General features: G+C 38.6%; 1 long non-coding RNA gene across 3 annotated transcripts in view; it reads left to right on the top strand.

Moving 5' to 3' along the window:
* LOC133538672 (uncharacterized) overlaps nt 1–15542 on the top strand; it is a 146848-nt gene that overhangs the window by 40304 nt on the left and 91002 nt on the right. For all 3 annotated transcript variants that reach the window (XR_009803080.1, XR_009803079.1, XR_009803078.1), the window contains exons 4-5: nt 8223–8379; nt 12824–12955. This is a non-coding gene — a long non-coding RNA (uncharacterized LOC133538672). The remainder of the gene's footprint in view (nt 1–8222; nt 8380–12823; nt 12956–15542) is intronic.

The raw sequence follows: 15542 nt of genomic DNA, 5'->3' as shown, positions 1-15542 counted from the left end.
GGGTGTATTAGTGCCCAAGGCATGGGTAACTTACACATCTGTGAAGGCACCATTAATGCTGAAAGGTCCATACAGGTTTTGGAGCAACATATGTTGTCATCCAAGCAATGTTATCATGGACGCCCCTGCTTATTTCAGTAAGACAATGCCAAGCCACGTGTTACAACAGTGTGGTTTCGTAGTAAAAGACTGCGGGTGCTTTCCTGGCCCGCCTGCAGTCCAGACCTGTCTCCCATCGAAAATGTGTGGCGCATTATGAAGCATAAAATACAACAGCAGAGACCCCGGACTGTTGAACAACTTAAGCTGTACATCAAGCAAGAATGATAAAGAATTCCACTTTCAAAGCTTCAACAATTAGTTTCCTCAGTTCCCAAACGTTTATTGAGTGTTGTTAAAAGAAAATGTGATGTAACACAGTGGTGAACATGCCCTTTCCCAACTACTTTGGCACGTGTTGCAGCCATGAAATTCTAAGTTAATTATTATTTGCAAAAAAAAAAAAAAGTTTATGAGTTTGAACATCAAATATCTTGTCTTTGTAGTGCATTCCATTGAATATGGGTTGAAAATGATTTGCAAATCATTGTATTCCGTTTATATTTACATCTAACACAATTTCCCAATGTCACGCAGGTGACAAATACATTTGCGGAGACTATTAGGCTCTTGCCTTTCTATTTACTCTTTGCGCACTTCCTAGTCACGTGACCGCTGCGGTCCAATTGGCTGTAGGTGTATGCCGGTGGCCGGAAGTGACTGGTATGCTCTTGCTCGGCGCACTCCTCCCTTGTCACGTGACCGCCGCGGTCCAATTAGTGGTGCTTTTAAGCCGATAGCAGGAAGTAGCCAGTAGACAGGAAGTGAGAGTAGATCGATTGCATTTCTGCTTGAGGTAGGTTTTAAACCTTGTTCTCACCTGAAATATTGTGATGACGGATTTTAAACTACATGCCTATTTTGTAACTTTATACAGCCGACTTCCAGCACCGGATTCTTTGTCATTAAGCTGTGTTTGACTGTAGAAGCTGAGTTGGTGAGTCCATATTTATCACAATAACACTTTAAAGGCCTACTGAAAGCCACTACTAGCGACCACACAGTCTGATAGTTTATATATCAATGATGAAATATTAACATTGCAACACATGCCAATACGGCCGCTTTAGTTTACTAAATTACAATTTTAAATTTCCCGGGACTTTTTTCTTGAAAACGTTGCGTAATGATGACGTGTATGCGTGACGTCACGGGTTTTTAGGAAGTATGAGCGCTGCGCACACACACAGCTAAAAGTCGTCTGCTCTAACTGCATAATTACACAGTATTTTGGAGAACTGTGTTGCTGAATCTTTTGCAATTTGTTCAATTAATATTGGAGAAGTCACAGTAGAAAGATGGAGTTAGGAAGCTTTAGCCTTTAGCCACACAAACACACGGCGATTCCTTGTTTAAAATTCCTGGAGGTAAAAATGTACTATGGCTCAGAGCTTAGTCAAGTGAACATGAAATACAACGGAATGTCAACCAGCAGGTTTCGGTGAGAAAATTTTGGTTAAAAAGTCGCTTCTTATGGACGGCGTGACGCAGTGGGAGAGTGGCCGTGCGCAACCCGAGGGTCACTGGTTCAAATCCCACCTAGAACCAACCTCCTCACGTCCGTTGTGTCCTGAGCAAGACACTTCACCCTTGCTCCTGATGGTTGCTGGTTAGCGCCTTGCATGGCAGCTCCCTCCATCAGTGTGTGAATGTGTGTGTGAATGGGTAAATGTGGAAGTAGTGTCAAAGCGCTTTGAGTACCTTGAAGGTAGAAAAGCGCTATACAAGTACAACCCATTTATCATTTAATTTATTATTCTTACCGGAGAAAAGATGAGTTTGCCCCGTCCATAGCTGCCATCGACTCACCTGACACACTGCACGTCAAGACACCCGTGGACATACATCTTCGACTATCAGGTACTACTTAAAGGCCTACTGAAATGAGATTTTCTTATTTAAACGGGAATTGCAGGTCCATTCTATGTGTCATACTTGATCATTTCGCGATATTACCATATTTTTTCTGAAAGGATTTAGTAGAGAAAATCGACAATAAAGTTCGTCCATTTTGGTACTTCCTGAAAAAGCCTCGCCTTTACCGGAAGTCGTAGACGATGACGTCACGTGTTGAGGGCTCCTCATACATTCACATTGAATTTAATGGGAGTCTCCAACAAAAACAGTTATTCGGACTCAGAAAACGACAATTTCCCCATTAATTTGAGCGTGGATGAAAGATTTGTTTTTGAGTATATTGATAGCGACGGACTAGGAAAAAAAAAAAAAAAAACGCGATAGCATTGGGACGTATTCCGATGTTTTTAAAGACATTTACTCGGATAATTCTGGGAAATCCCTTATCTTTCTATTGTGTTGCTAGTGTTTGAGTTAAATAGTACCTGATAGTCGGAAGTGTGTGTCCACGGCCGGCTGTTGACGCGCAGTGTCTCAGGGGAGTCGACGGCAGCTATGGATGACACAAGCTCAGCTTTTATCCGGTAAGAACTGACTTTTTAACCACAATTTTCTCACCGAAACCTGCTGGTTGACATTTGGTCGGGATCCATGTCTGCTTGACCGCGCTCTGATCCATAGTAAATTTCAATCTCCGGGAATTTTAAACAAGGAATCACCGTGTGTTTGTGTGGCTAAAGGCTAAAGCTTCCCACCTCCATCTTTCTACTGTGACTTCTCCATTATTAATTGAACAAATTGCAAAAGATTCAGCAACACAGATCTCCAAAATACTGTATAATTATGCCGTTAAAGCAGACGACTTTTACGTGTGTGCGTAGCGCTCACACTTCCTAAAACCCTGTGACGTCACGCGTACACGTCATCATTACACGACGTTTCTAAAACGAAACTCCCGGGTAATTTAAAGTTGTAATTTAGTAAACTAAAAAAGCTGTATTAACATGTGTTGCAATGTTAGTTTATACATAAATGATGAAATATTATCAGACTGCGTGGTGGGTAGTAGTGGCTTTCAGTAGGCCTTGAACTCACTAAAACACTAGCAACACAATAGAAAGATAAGGGATTTCCCAGAATTATCCTAGTAAATGTGCCTAAAAACATCGGAATCCGTCCCAATGCAATTGCGTTTTTTTGTTGTTTGTTTTTCTCTAGTCCGTCGCTATCAATATCCTCAAACACGAATCTTTCATCCTCATTTAAATTAATGGGGAAATTGATTTCTCGGTCCGAATAGCACTTTTTGTTGGAGGCTCCCGTTATAAACTATGTGAGGAGCCGCCACACTTGCGACGTCATCGTCTGCTACTTCCGGTAGAGGCAGGGCTTTTGTCTTAGCACCGAAAGTTGCGAACTTTATCGTCTATGTTCTCTACTAAATCCTTTCAGCAAAAATATGGCAATAACGCGAAATGATCAAGTATGACACATAGAATGGACCTGCTATCCCCCTTTAAATAAGACAATCTCATTTCAGTAGGCCTTTAAACTAATGATCACATTTGTGTATCATTAGTTTAATCTGAGAGGTCCTTCCTTGTCAGGCTGGGGGACGCCATCTCCTCTTCTGCCCCGCTTTACTGTGGTGTCCCCCAGGGATCTATTTTACCCCTTCTTAACTGTCTATGCGACATCAAGGCTTGGTTAGCCCAGAATTTTTTAATAATGAATGAGGGAAAAACGGAAATTTTAGTTTTTGGTCGGGCCCTCACTGACTTGGGACCATCGCAAAATGATGTGCGTCCCAAAGTCACCAGCCTTGGCGTCACTATAGACAGCGATTTTAAACTTGATAAACAAGTCAATGGCGTTTTAAAATCGTGTTTTAATCACCTTCGTCTTTTAGTAAAGGTTAAACCGTTTTTATCTTTTAACCTTTTTGAACAAGTGGTGCATGCTTTTATTTCAAGTGGCCTGGACTACTGCAATGCACTTTATGCTGGCATTAGCCAAAAAGCTCTCTCCCGGTTGCAGTTAGTCCAGAACGCGGCAGCAGGACTTTTAACAGGGGCCAGGAAACGCCAGCATATAACCCCAATTCTTCAGAGTTTGCACTGGCTCCCTGTTCATTTTAGAATTGATTTTAAAACATTGCTGTTTGTTTTTAAATCTTTACATGGACTGGCACCTCAATATATCTCGGACCTCATCCAAATTTACATTCCTGCGCTCGCTCTGAGGTCCGAGAGCCAGTTCCGGCTCGTGGTGCCCAAGACCAGACTTAAGACCAGGGGAGACAGGGCCTTCTCTGTGGTCGGCCCTAAGCTCTGGAACACTCTGCCGCTCCATGTTCAAACTGCTTCCACAGTGGAGTGTTTTAAGTCTCGTCTTAAGACCCACTTTTATTCTTTGGCTTTTAACACTACGTGAGTTGTGTGGTCCTCTGTCCTCTGTTGTCCTCTGTGTTTTTTATACACTTTGATTTGTATTTTACTGTTTTAATTGATTTTACCCTTTAAAATAGTTTTTAATCATATGTGTTTTTATATTGGTTTTATATTTATTTATTTTTTGTTTTTATTCAGTCATTGGTGGAGCATAACATATATATATATATATGTATATATATATACTTTTTTTATTTTATTTTATTCATTTTTTTTTTTTTTTACAATTGTTTTTAACATGGCTGTGCAGCACTTTGGAAACGTTATTGTTGTTTAAATGTGCTATATAAATAAAGTGGATTGGATTGTATTGAATGTACCTTTATGTGTTTAGATAATAAGCACATTTAGTGCACTGACTGCTTTGTATAGGTCCTAATTATGCTGCTAATGGTTATTTTAGCATTTTATTGCATATTGTGATTCTGATATGTTTATTGATTTATATTGTACAATATTGAGGAAAGAACTAGAAATTATTGAATATTATGAATACTTGATAATACATTATTGAATAATATATTGTGAATACTTGATGGTATGTTATTGGATAATAATATTATGAATACTAGATAACGCTATTTAGTGTTATTTAATGAATATTATTTGAGTATACATCGATTTATAAGAATGGTTCTGGCTCTTACACAGGCCAGGCTTCTCTCTTTGATGGCGCGCTAAGGAAAATAATCACCTAGTCCAAGGATCGGTTTTGGAAGATTCCAGCCAGGAACTTCACCACCTGCTCTGTCTGGGCTGGTAGGAAGCTCTCGAGCAAACCGTTTACAATTCTCACTTGGACTGTACTGCCATCCTTTTTTTTTTCCAATAACTATTATCTGAACTGAGATTTAAACGAGATCCAGAGACACTGATTAGTTTAAATGGAATTGTGTGTATATATGTATATAGTACTTGTGTTTTTCTCTTTTAAATTGCTTTCATGTTGACTGGCCATTCAACTCGTTGTGTGTATATATCTGCTGTCCATCACTAATTCTCTAATACACGGAGTCAACCAAACTACAATTCCAGCTCTGCCTCTCTCTACGAGTTGAAACTAAGTCTTCTGTTCCTAGCCCATAACACCCCATATATATATTTATTGCGTTGATTTGTAGCACGTATAGGTGACACCAACTCATATGGAAACGGGGTGTGTGTGTTTATGTATGTATGTATGTATATAAGATATATATGTATGTGTGTGTGCGTATGTATGTATGTATGTATATATATATATATATATATATATATATATGTATGTATGTATGTATGTATGTATGTATGTATGTATGTATGTATGTATGTATGTATGTATGTATGTATGTATGTATGTATGTATGTATGTATGTATGTATGTATGTATGTATGTATGTATGTATGTATGTATGTATGTATGTATGTATGTATGTATGTATGTATGTATGTATGTATGTATGTATGTATGTATGTATGTATGTATGTATGTATGTATGTATGTATGTATGTATGTATGTATGTATATATGTATATATGTATATATGTATATATGTATATATGTATATATGTATATATGTATATATGTATATATGTATATATGTATATATGTATATATGTATATATGTATATATGTATATATGTATATATGTATATATATGTATATATATGTATATATGTATATATATATATATATATATATATATATATATATATATATATATATATATATATATATATATATATATATATATACATACATACATACATAAACACACACACCCCGTTTCCATATGAGTTGGTGTCACCTATACGTTTCATGAGGGGTTCCCTCAATCATCAGGAGATGATTGAGGGAACCCCTCATGAAACATATCTGTAGAGATGAAGTAGTCTTGTGATTTTTTTCCCACACCTACATATTGCACTCTAACACGGTATCGAGCACTATGCTCTGGATAATCCAATCAAGATATATATATATATATATATATATATATATTATACTGCAAAGACAAGATATTTAATGTTTGGATGGAGAAATTTTTTTTTTTTTTTGCAAGTACTCATTAACTTAGAATTTAATGCCAGCAACACATGAAAAACAAGTTTTCACAGAGGCATTTTTACCACTGTGTTACATGGCCTTTCCTTTTAACAACACTTAGTAAACGTTTGTGAAATGAGGAGACCGATTTTTGAAGCTTTTCAGGTGGAATTCTTTCCCATTCTTGCTTGATGTACAGCTTAAGTTGTTCAACAGTCCGGGTTGTCAGTTATGGTATTTTACGCTTCATAATGCACCACACATTTTTAATAGGAGACAGGTCTGGAATACAGGCAGGCCAGTCTAGTACCCGCACTCTTTTACTACGAAGCCACGCGGTTGTGACACATGGCTTGGCATTGTCTTGATGAAATAAGCAGGGGCGTCCATGATAATGTTGCTTGGATGGCCACATATGTTGCTCCTTTCAGCATTAATGGTGCCTTCACAGATGTGTAAGTTACCCATGTCTTGTGCACCAATACACCCCCATACCATCACAGATGCTGTCTTTTGAATTTTGCGCCTATAAAAATCCAGATAGTTCTTTTCCTCTTTGTTCCGGAGAACACAATGTCCACAGTTTCCAAAAACAATTGGAAATGTGGACTCGTTCGGTGGAAGAGGGTTTAGTGCGTCTGCCTCACAGTACGAAGGTCCTGCAGTCCTGGGTTCAATCCCAGGCTCGGGATCTTTCTGTCTGGAGTTTGCATGTTCTCCCTGTGACTGCGTGGGTTTCTTTTGGGTACTCCGGTTTCCTCCCACTTCCAAAGACATGCACCTGGGAAAAGGTTGATTGGCAACACTAAATGGGCCCTAGTGTGTGAATGTTGTCTGTCTATCTGTGTTGGCCCTGCGATGACGAGGTGATTTGTCCAGGGTGTACCCTGCCTTCCACTTGATTGTAGCTGAGATTGGCACCAGCGATCCCAAAGGGAAAAAGCAGTAGAAAATGGATGGATGGACTCGTTAGACCACAGAACATTTTGAATCAGTCCATCTTATATGCGCTGGGGCCCAGCGAAGCCGACAGCGTTTTTGGGTGTTGTTGATAAATGGCTTTGCATAGTAGAGTTTTAACTTGCACTGACAGATGTAGTGACAAACTGTAGTTGCTGACAGTGGTTTTCTGCAGTGTGCAAAAAAATAACAATGTTCCAGTTCGAACATTAGGTATTTTGTCTTTGCAGTCTATTCAATTGAATATAGGTTGAAAAGGATTTGGAAATCATTGTATTCTGTTTTTTATTTACCATTTACACAACGTGCCAACTTCACTGGTTGTGGGTTTTGTATGTACTGTGTAAATATAAGACACTCTTGTGCATCAATGAAATGAGAGAAAAGAGTTTAATTGTGGGGATCATTGCGAGCTACAGTGTTGTTTGGACAGATGTTGAATTGGCTTGACTAGAGTGCTGATTTTAAATCTCTTTCCTTTTCAGCCTGTGTGCAAATGTAAGGGTCTAAACCAAAAGGACAGCCTTGTGACATCATAAGCGATATTTATGAAGTCGATCTGGAAGGGATAGCAGGAATGAAACGCGCTCCCGAGTCACATCAGAGGGTCTGAGCATATAACTCACATGGTCGCCGTCAGATTTATTATCTCAGCACTATTTGGGGGCTTCTACCAAAGTCTCTCCCGCTGATGGACACAAGGATCGTAAAATGAAGAGAGAAGGGCAACAGCGGGTCAAAGGGCTTTTAGATGGCGGCGAGACGGCTCCAGGAAGAAGTACAAACAATTTTATTAACATTCTGGATTTTTTTTTTTTCTTGTTTGACAGGCAGCCGCATGAGATGACTGGTGGATACATCATCACCACACGGCAGCTCTTCTGCCTGTGAGCGTGCTCAGCCGTGACCACGACCACGATGATGTCTTTATGAGGCCTCCCAGAGCCACCAGGAAGAGGACAAAGACCAGTTTTGTCATGACAGAAGGTTAACTTACTACGTTTATCCTTGCACTTTTACTTGTAGAGCTGTTCTTAGTCTGTGAGGTGGAAACAACACAACTGCCGAGACAAAAGACAGGACAGAGAAGACAAGAAGTCACGGAAATTAAGACAGGGGAAGGGAGGAGAAAGACGAGGATCAAAAGATGAGTAAATGAAGTAAGAAGAAGGCTAAGGAGACTAGACCAGCAACTTGCAGGTTCGATCCGCGCTTCTACCACCATAGTCACTGCCATTCTGTTCTTGGTCCCAGAGCCAACCACACTGGTTTAAATGTAGCTTGAAATGTAGGTAATGGGTTTCACTATTTAAAATGCTTTGAGTGTCAAGAGAAAAGCGCTATGTAAATATAATTAACTTCACATAATTGTCTACATATGTCTGTAATAAGCGGGTTGATACGAAATGCTATTGACAAAGGCTCAATGGCAAGAGCAAAAAGCAATGGGCTCAGCGGGCAGCCCTGCCGTGTGGAACGGTAAAGGCAAAAATATTCGGATTAAATATTACTTGTGCTGACCGAGGCCTCAGGAGATGAATACAGGAGCTTAATCAATGAAATAAGGAGAAGGTTAAGAAGACTAGTAAATGAAGTAAGCAGAAAGCTAAGGAGACTGGTAAATGCAATAAATAAGAAGGAAATAAGTAACTGAAGGAAAGAAGGCGAAGGAATTTGATAACTAGAATGAGTCAACAAACGAGTCATTTATGGAAGCAACCAAAGAAGGGAGAGAAAATAAAAATGAATGTAGGAGACAAGAAGAGTACATGGAAATTAATAAAGAACCTAGATAGATGAAGACAATAAGACAGGACAAAATTAAGAAGCGAAGGAACATTTTTCAATTCCTGTATTTATTACTGCACAATGTTTTCTGCTCCGTTTACACAAAAAAACAAACATAAGCGTGTTTGGGCGTCGCTCAGAAATTGACACAATCCTGCCCTTCAACTATCCCAACTGAGCAAGTTAGTACAAAGCAAAGAAACACACATTTAAAAATATTAACTGCCTGTTAGCAGCCTCCTCGGCGAGTCCACTTCGCCATACCTGCATCCAGCATTCATGGTATGCAGCCACATGCATTTATCCATAAAAATATAAAAAATCTGCAAATATTTTGACATGTTTTCAATTTGTTCTATAGTCCTGACTAAACAAACTGGATGGTCGAACAATAGCCTTGGTACACAGAACATACACATCACTTGTTACATCACTGACCTCTCCGGTCCGTCACTTTAAATAAGTTCCTCTTCCTGTGGAACATAAACATTGATTTCCTAGTTCCTATATTCCTAAACTGTAAAAAAAAAAAAATTCAATTTTTATGGTTAATTTACTCTAATTTTGTACTGTAATTTTTCTTTTTTTTTTTTAAATAGGTTATAAAACTGTAGAATTGAATACATTATCTGTAAACAAACAGACCGCCTGTTGTTTTAATATGCCAGTAATGAGAAACTCTGTATATTTCTATTTTTTTTTTACAGAAAAATACCATATTAATAATACATATCATTTTCTGTTTTCTCAAATTACTTTCAAATTCATGTAAAATTACAGTAATTAACTTTCATTTAATATGTAGCTTGTTATATAAAAGTATATGTCCATACTAACAGTTTTATGTGTAATTTTAAGGTAAATCTTACTTTTTTAATATTTGTGTATTTTTATAGTCAAGTTGAAAAATATATGTGAAGTGAATTATATTTATATAGCGCTTTTCTCTAGTGACTCAAAGCGCTTTACATAGTGAAACCCAATATCTAAATTACATTTAAACCAGGTGGGTAAAGTGTCTTGCCCAAGGACACAACGGCAGTGACTAGGATGGCGGAAGCGGGAATCGAACCTGCAACCCTCAAGTTGCTTGCACGGCAACTCTACCAACCGAGCTATGTAGCCTGTTATATAAATGTTTATACTCATAATGACAATTTAACATTTTTCTCTGTAATATGACACACGTTGGTGACTGCAAGACATACTTGATCAACAGCCATACAGGTCACACTGACCGTGGCCGTACAAACAAATTTAACACTGTTACAAATATGCGCCACACTGTCAACCCACATCAAACAAGAATGACAAACACATGTCGGGAGAACATCTTCACCGTAACACAACATAAACACAAAAGAACAAATACCCAGAATCCAATGCAGCCCTACTCTTCTTGGCTACACCCCCGCAACCACCAAACCCCACCCACCTTAACCGACGCACGAAGGGGGGTGCGGTGATGTGGGGTGGTGGCGGGGGTGTAGCCCGGAAGAGTAGGGCTGCATTTGTTCTTTAGTGTTTATGTTACGGTGAAGATGTTCTCCCGACATGTTTGTCATTCTTGTTTGATGTGGGTTGACAGTGCGGCGCATATTTGTAACAGTGTTAAATTTGTTTATACAGCCACCCTCAGTGTGACCTGTATGGCTGTTGATCAAGTATGTCTTGCCATAACTATTGTATGCCCTACAAAACCTTATACAACATGCGTCTCAGTCGGCACGCTGCTTGTATGGTGCATGAGCGAACGCGACAAAAGGTTGCAGAGGACGATGAAGGTAGTGTCGTCACTGCACGCCTTTTAGAATACTTGTCCGGGCGAACATCGGGACAATCCTTCATGAGGGTCACAGGAAGTCTCTTGGCAAGTATGTTGCTAGGTAAGGGATAGCCATTCGAAGAAGGTGAATCCACTTTTCACGTAGTTTCTGCATCCAGTGGCCCCCAGGTAAATTGGGTTTGAGACCCCTGATCTTAAGAATTCAGAAAAAATCTGTAAAATAATGGTATTTTGCTGTGGAACTGCCAGCATTGTCACTTCATAAAAGTTGGTTGATTGTAATAATTTGGAAAAACTCTGTAGAATAAAGGTATTTTTCTGCAGAACTGTTTCCATAATCACTTTATTAAAGGTGGTTGATCTTAATAATTTAGCAAAATCTGTAAAATCACGATATTTTTCCGCAAAACGTTTCATGAAAATTTCTGTAAATATGTTTTTGATCATTATTTGGTTTACAATCTTTTACTTTAATTTTATGGTTTTCCTTTGGCAGCCGTAGCTGCCAGTAGATGACCGTTTTTTTACATAATTTTTTTTTACAATATATTTAAATAGGTGTAATATATAAAAGAGTATTATTTCAATCCATAAATGTGTTTGTCTTTTTAAAAGGCATGTTACCTTTTCCTGAAGGAATCAATAAATACTATCTATGTATTTTAAAACTGGTGTTAGGAGAAAAGAAAAAGTAAACTATAGGAGAGGAAGACAAGGATTTTTTAAAGACAATATAAAGAATCCAAGCAGTGACTGGAAAGAAGAAGAAGAGAAATGATAACAGAGACATGGAAAAAGAGACGTGGAGAAAAAAACAACATATGCCAATAAAACAAGAAGGAGCTAATGAAATATGAGGCAAGAGAAAAGGGGCAAAGTGAAGGAGCTGAGAAGATAAACGCATGATGAAGTAAATTAAGTGAAGGATATAAGTAGAGGAAGGAAGGATGGAGACAAAATGTAAGAGATGTGGTGCAGAGAAGGTGGATGAGGCAAGAAGTTATAAACAAAGGAGACAAACAGAAGAAGGCAAGATGGAGATATAAGGAAACAGCATGAAGACAGGGAGGAGAAAATAAGGTAAAAGAGACATTTTGTAGAAGCCCAATCGAAGAAAACTCAAAGAAGACAAAAAGGGAAAATATATCTTATATACAGTATAATATATTTTATGATGCAATTACACTTTTTTTTTTTTTTTTTTTTTTTCCCTTGGCCTCAGTCTGCACCCCCACTCCAGGGCCTAGGCTAAGACCGATTTTTATTTTTTTTATTTTAATCTTCTATTTTTTTCTCCCCCCTTGTTTACCTGTATGTCATCTTTTTTGTAAGGGGCGCTGGAAGCCGGCAGACCCGTCAGCGATCCTGTTCTGTCTCCCTGTAATGTTTGTCTGATCTTGAATGGGATTGTGCTGAAAATTGTAATTTTCCTGAAGGAACTCTCCTGACGGAATAAATGAAGTACCATCTAATCTAATCTAATCTAATCTACAAACATAGCTCAGTTGGGAGAGTGGCCGTGACAGCAACTTGAGGGTTGCAGGTTCGATTCCCGCTTCTGCCATCCTATTCACTGCCGTTGTGTCCTTGGGCAAGACACTTTACCCACCTGCTCCCAGTGCCACCCACACTGGTTTAAATCTAACTTAGGTATTGGGTTTCACTATGTAAAGCGCTTTGAGTCACTTGAGAAAAGCGCTATATAAATATAATTCACTTCACTTCACAAATCAGTTCTGTTGAAGAAAACATTAAGTTGACACAAAAAGGAAGCATTGTGTATTTTTTCCGTTGTAAAAGTTGTCCTATCCTATATGTTCTCTTCTCAAACTGGCATTTTCTCTGTTAATGTTCCAGCCTGCAAACTCATTTGTTGCGTCCTGTCCCTCCAATCCTCCGGCGAATGTGTGGCGCGTCCGACAGATGAAATCTTTGGAGCCTGCAGACGAGTCATCACTGCAGCTGAGTGGAAGATTAAGGTGACAAAAAGTATGTCCGTGCTGCCTTTTCACGGCCACCTTAGCTTCCTTCACTCCTTTTATCGGTTATTTTTCTCATTTCCTCTCTCCTTCATCATCTCTTTTGTTATTTTAGATCATCTCTGCTCAGTAATGTCAATTAGAATGTACCAAAATGTACTTTTGGTGGCTTACAGCTCACTTTGTTTTAGATTTGTTCTCAAATACAATATCGACCCAAATATAAATCAGTACTTTTTGTTTTAAATTGAAAACCGTTTAAAAAAAAAAAAAGACTATGAATGTCTTATATTCAAAGTCTAAAAGATGTATCGTAAATTCTGGACTATACGCCGCAAATGTTTTCCTACACTTTAATCCCTGCGATTTGTAAAACGGTGCATATCATTTAGAGATTTTTCTTCGCTGAGGGCCATAATGCAAATAGTTTAAACCAAAGACACTGAAAAGGTGTGTTATTTTTTGCTATGGCGCCATCTTTTTGACGAGATTGCTCACTGCATGTGCTGAAATAGGAGCCATTACCTCCCTGCTTGGCACTCGGCATCAAGGGTTGGAATTGGGGGTTAAATTACCAAAAATGATTCCCAGGCGCAGCCATCACTGCTGCTTACTGCTCCCCTCACCTCCCAGGGGGTGATCAAGGGTGATGGGTCAAATGCAGAGAATAATTTCTCCACACCTAGCGTGTGTGTGACAATTATTGGTACTTTAACTTTAACTGCAGTGTCCTGTTTACACTAGATCTTTTAACCGGTACAATAGCCAATCTGTCTTCTAATCGTGTTTCCAATCGTATGGATTCTTCTTTTGTGACTCCAAGCAACGTTAGTAGGATTTCCAATATAACTAAAACAATTCATACTTACTAAACAGTCCAATGTGGAATGTCCGTATGAATATTTTCATACATTGTACGTGCTGTCATAATGTAATCAAGGTGAAGTGAATAATATTTTATATAGCGCTTTTTTGACTCAAAGCGCTTTACATAGTAATACCCAATATCTAAGTTACATTTAAACCAGTGTGGGTGGCACTGGGAGCAGGTGGGTAAAGTGTCTTGCCCAAGGACACAACGGCAGAGACTAGGATGGCGGAAGCGGGGATCGAACCTGCAACCCTCAAGTTGCTGGCACAGCCACTCTACCGACCGAGCCATACCGCCCCAAAGGTAGCGTTGTTAGCATTAGCAAATATGCTAACACGTTTAAGTGGCTGTGTTGGTATTATTAACTTAAAATGGCATTCTTTTTGTATTGTTTCAGTTTCGTGAATTCCCCGAAACCTCACTGTTTAGCTGATTGGAGAGCTAGCTTCCAAAGCTAATGGGTCCATGACAATGACCTCTGTTTTGCTTGATCAGCTGTTTTACTGCCGTTTGACAGTCACCATTTGAGATAAAATTAGGTATGTAAATAAACATTTACAAAATATAACTCATGTCACAATGTATGGATCAGTGGCTTATAGTCCAAAGAGGCTAATATAGAGAACTATTTTGTTGTTCTAAAATTTAGTGGATGAGGCCCTCTGTAGTCTGGAAAATACGATGTACAACTGAACAGGTGTCGCCAAAAGACTATTCCCCCAAAGTGAGTCAGGGCTTTTCCTCCTGTCACTCACACAGTGCCATGCGACCGAGACACACAGACTCACAGGGGGAAAAAAATGTCTAAAAGATTGTTGGCAAGTTAGCAAACAACAGAAAATGAGTTTTAACTAAGCATTTAAGGTACTGTACTGGTGATCAATGAAGCAGAGTCATCAAACAACTGCTGAGCTGACATTAATATGTATTAGGGACAAGCGGTAGAAAAATGGATGGATGGATGGATTTTGTCTGAAACAATTTTTTTGACAAAAGGGTTGTCTTATATTCACGTCCACATGTTAGTTTGGCAAAAGTTTTTAAAGAGTTCCTCATAATTGATAATATATTATAAACAACTGTTTTGAAATTGATACAGATATTTAGCACACGTGGTGGGAATTTTTAAAACTGTCACATACTCACTGCATGCTCCTTTTTAATTATGATTTACAAATACAGTTAACATACAGTACAGGCCAAAAGTTTTGACACCTTCTCATTCACAACACAACTGATGGTCCCAACCCCATTGATAAAGAGGGAAATTCCACTAATCAACCCTGATAAGGCACACCTGTGAAGTGAAAACCCTTTCAGGTGACTACCTCTTGAAGCTCATCGAGAGAATGCCAAGAGTGTGCAAAACCGTAATCCGAGCAAAAGGTGGCTATTTTGAAGCAACTAGAAAATAGAACAAGTTTTCCATTATTTCACCTTTTGTTGTTAAGTACATAACTCCACATGTGTTCATTCATAGTTTTGATACCTTCAGTGACAATCTGCAATGTAAATAGTCATGAAAATAAAGAAAACACATTGAAATGAGAAGGTGTCCACACTTTTGGCCTGTACTGTGTGTGTATATATATATGTATATATGTTTGTTTGTGTATATACAGTACAGGCCAAAAGTTTGGACACCTTCTCATTTCAATGCGTTTTCTTTATTTTCATGACTATTTACATTGTAGATTGTCCCTGAAGGCATCACAACTATGACACC

The sequence above is a fragment of the Nerophis ophidion genome, linkage group LG20 (genome assembly GCF_033978795.1).
Source record: "Nerophis ophidion isolate RoL-2023_Sa linkage group LG20, RoL_Noph_v1.0, whole genome shotgun sequence".
Lineage (NCBI taxonomy): Eukaryota > Metazoa > Chordata > Actinopteri > Syngnathiformes > Syngnathidae > Nerophis > Nerophis ophidion.
The sequence above is the reverse complement of the archived record's forward strand: the minus strand, read 5'-3'. Positions and strand labels throughout refer to the sequence as shown.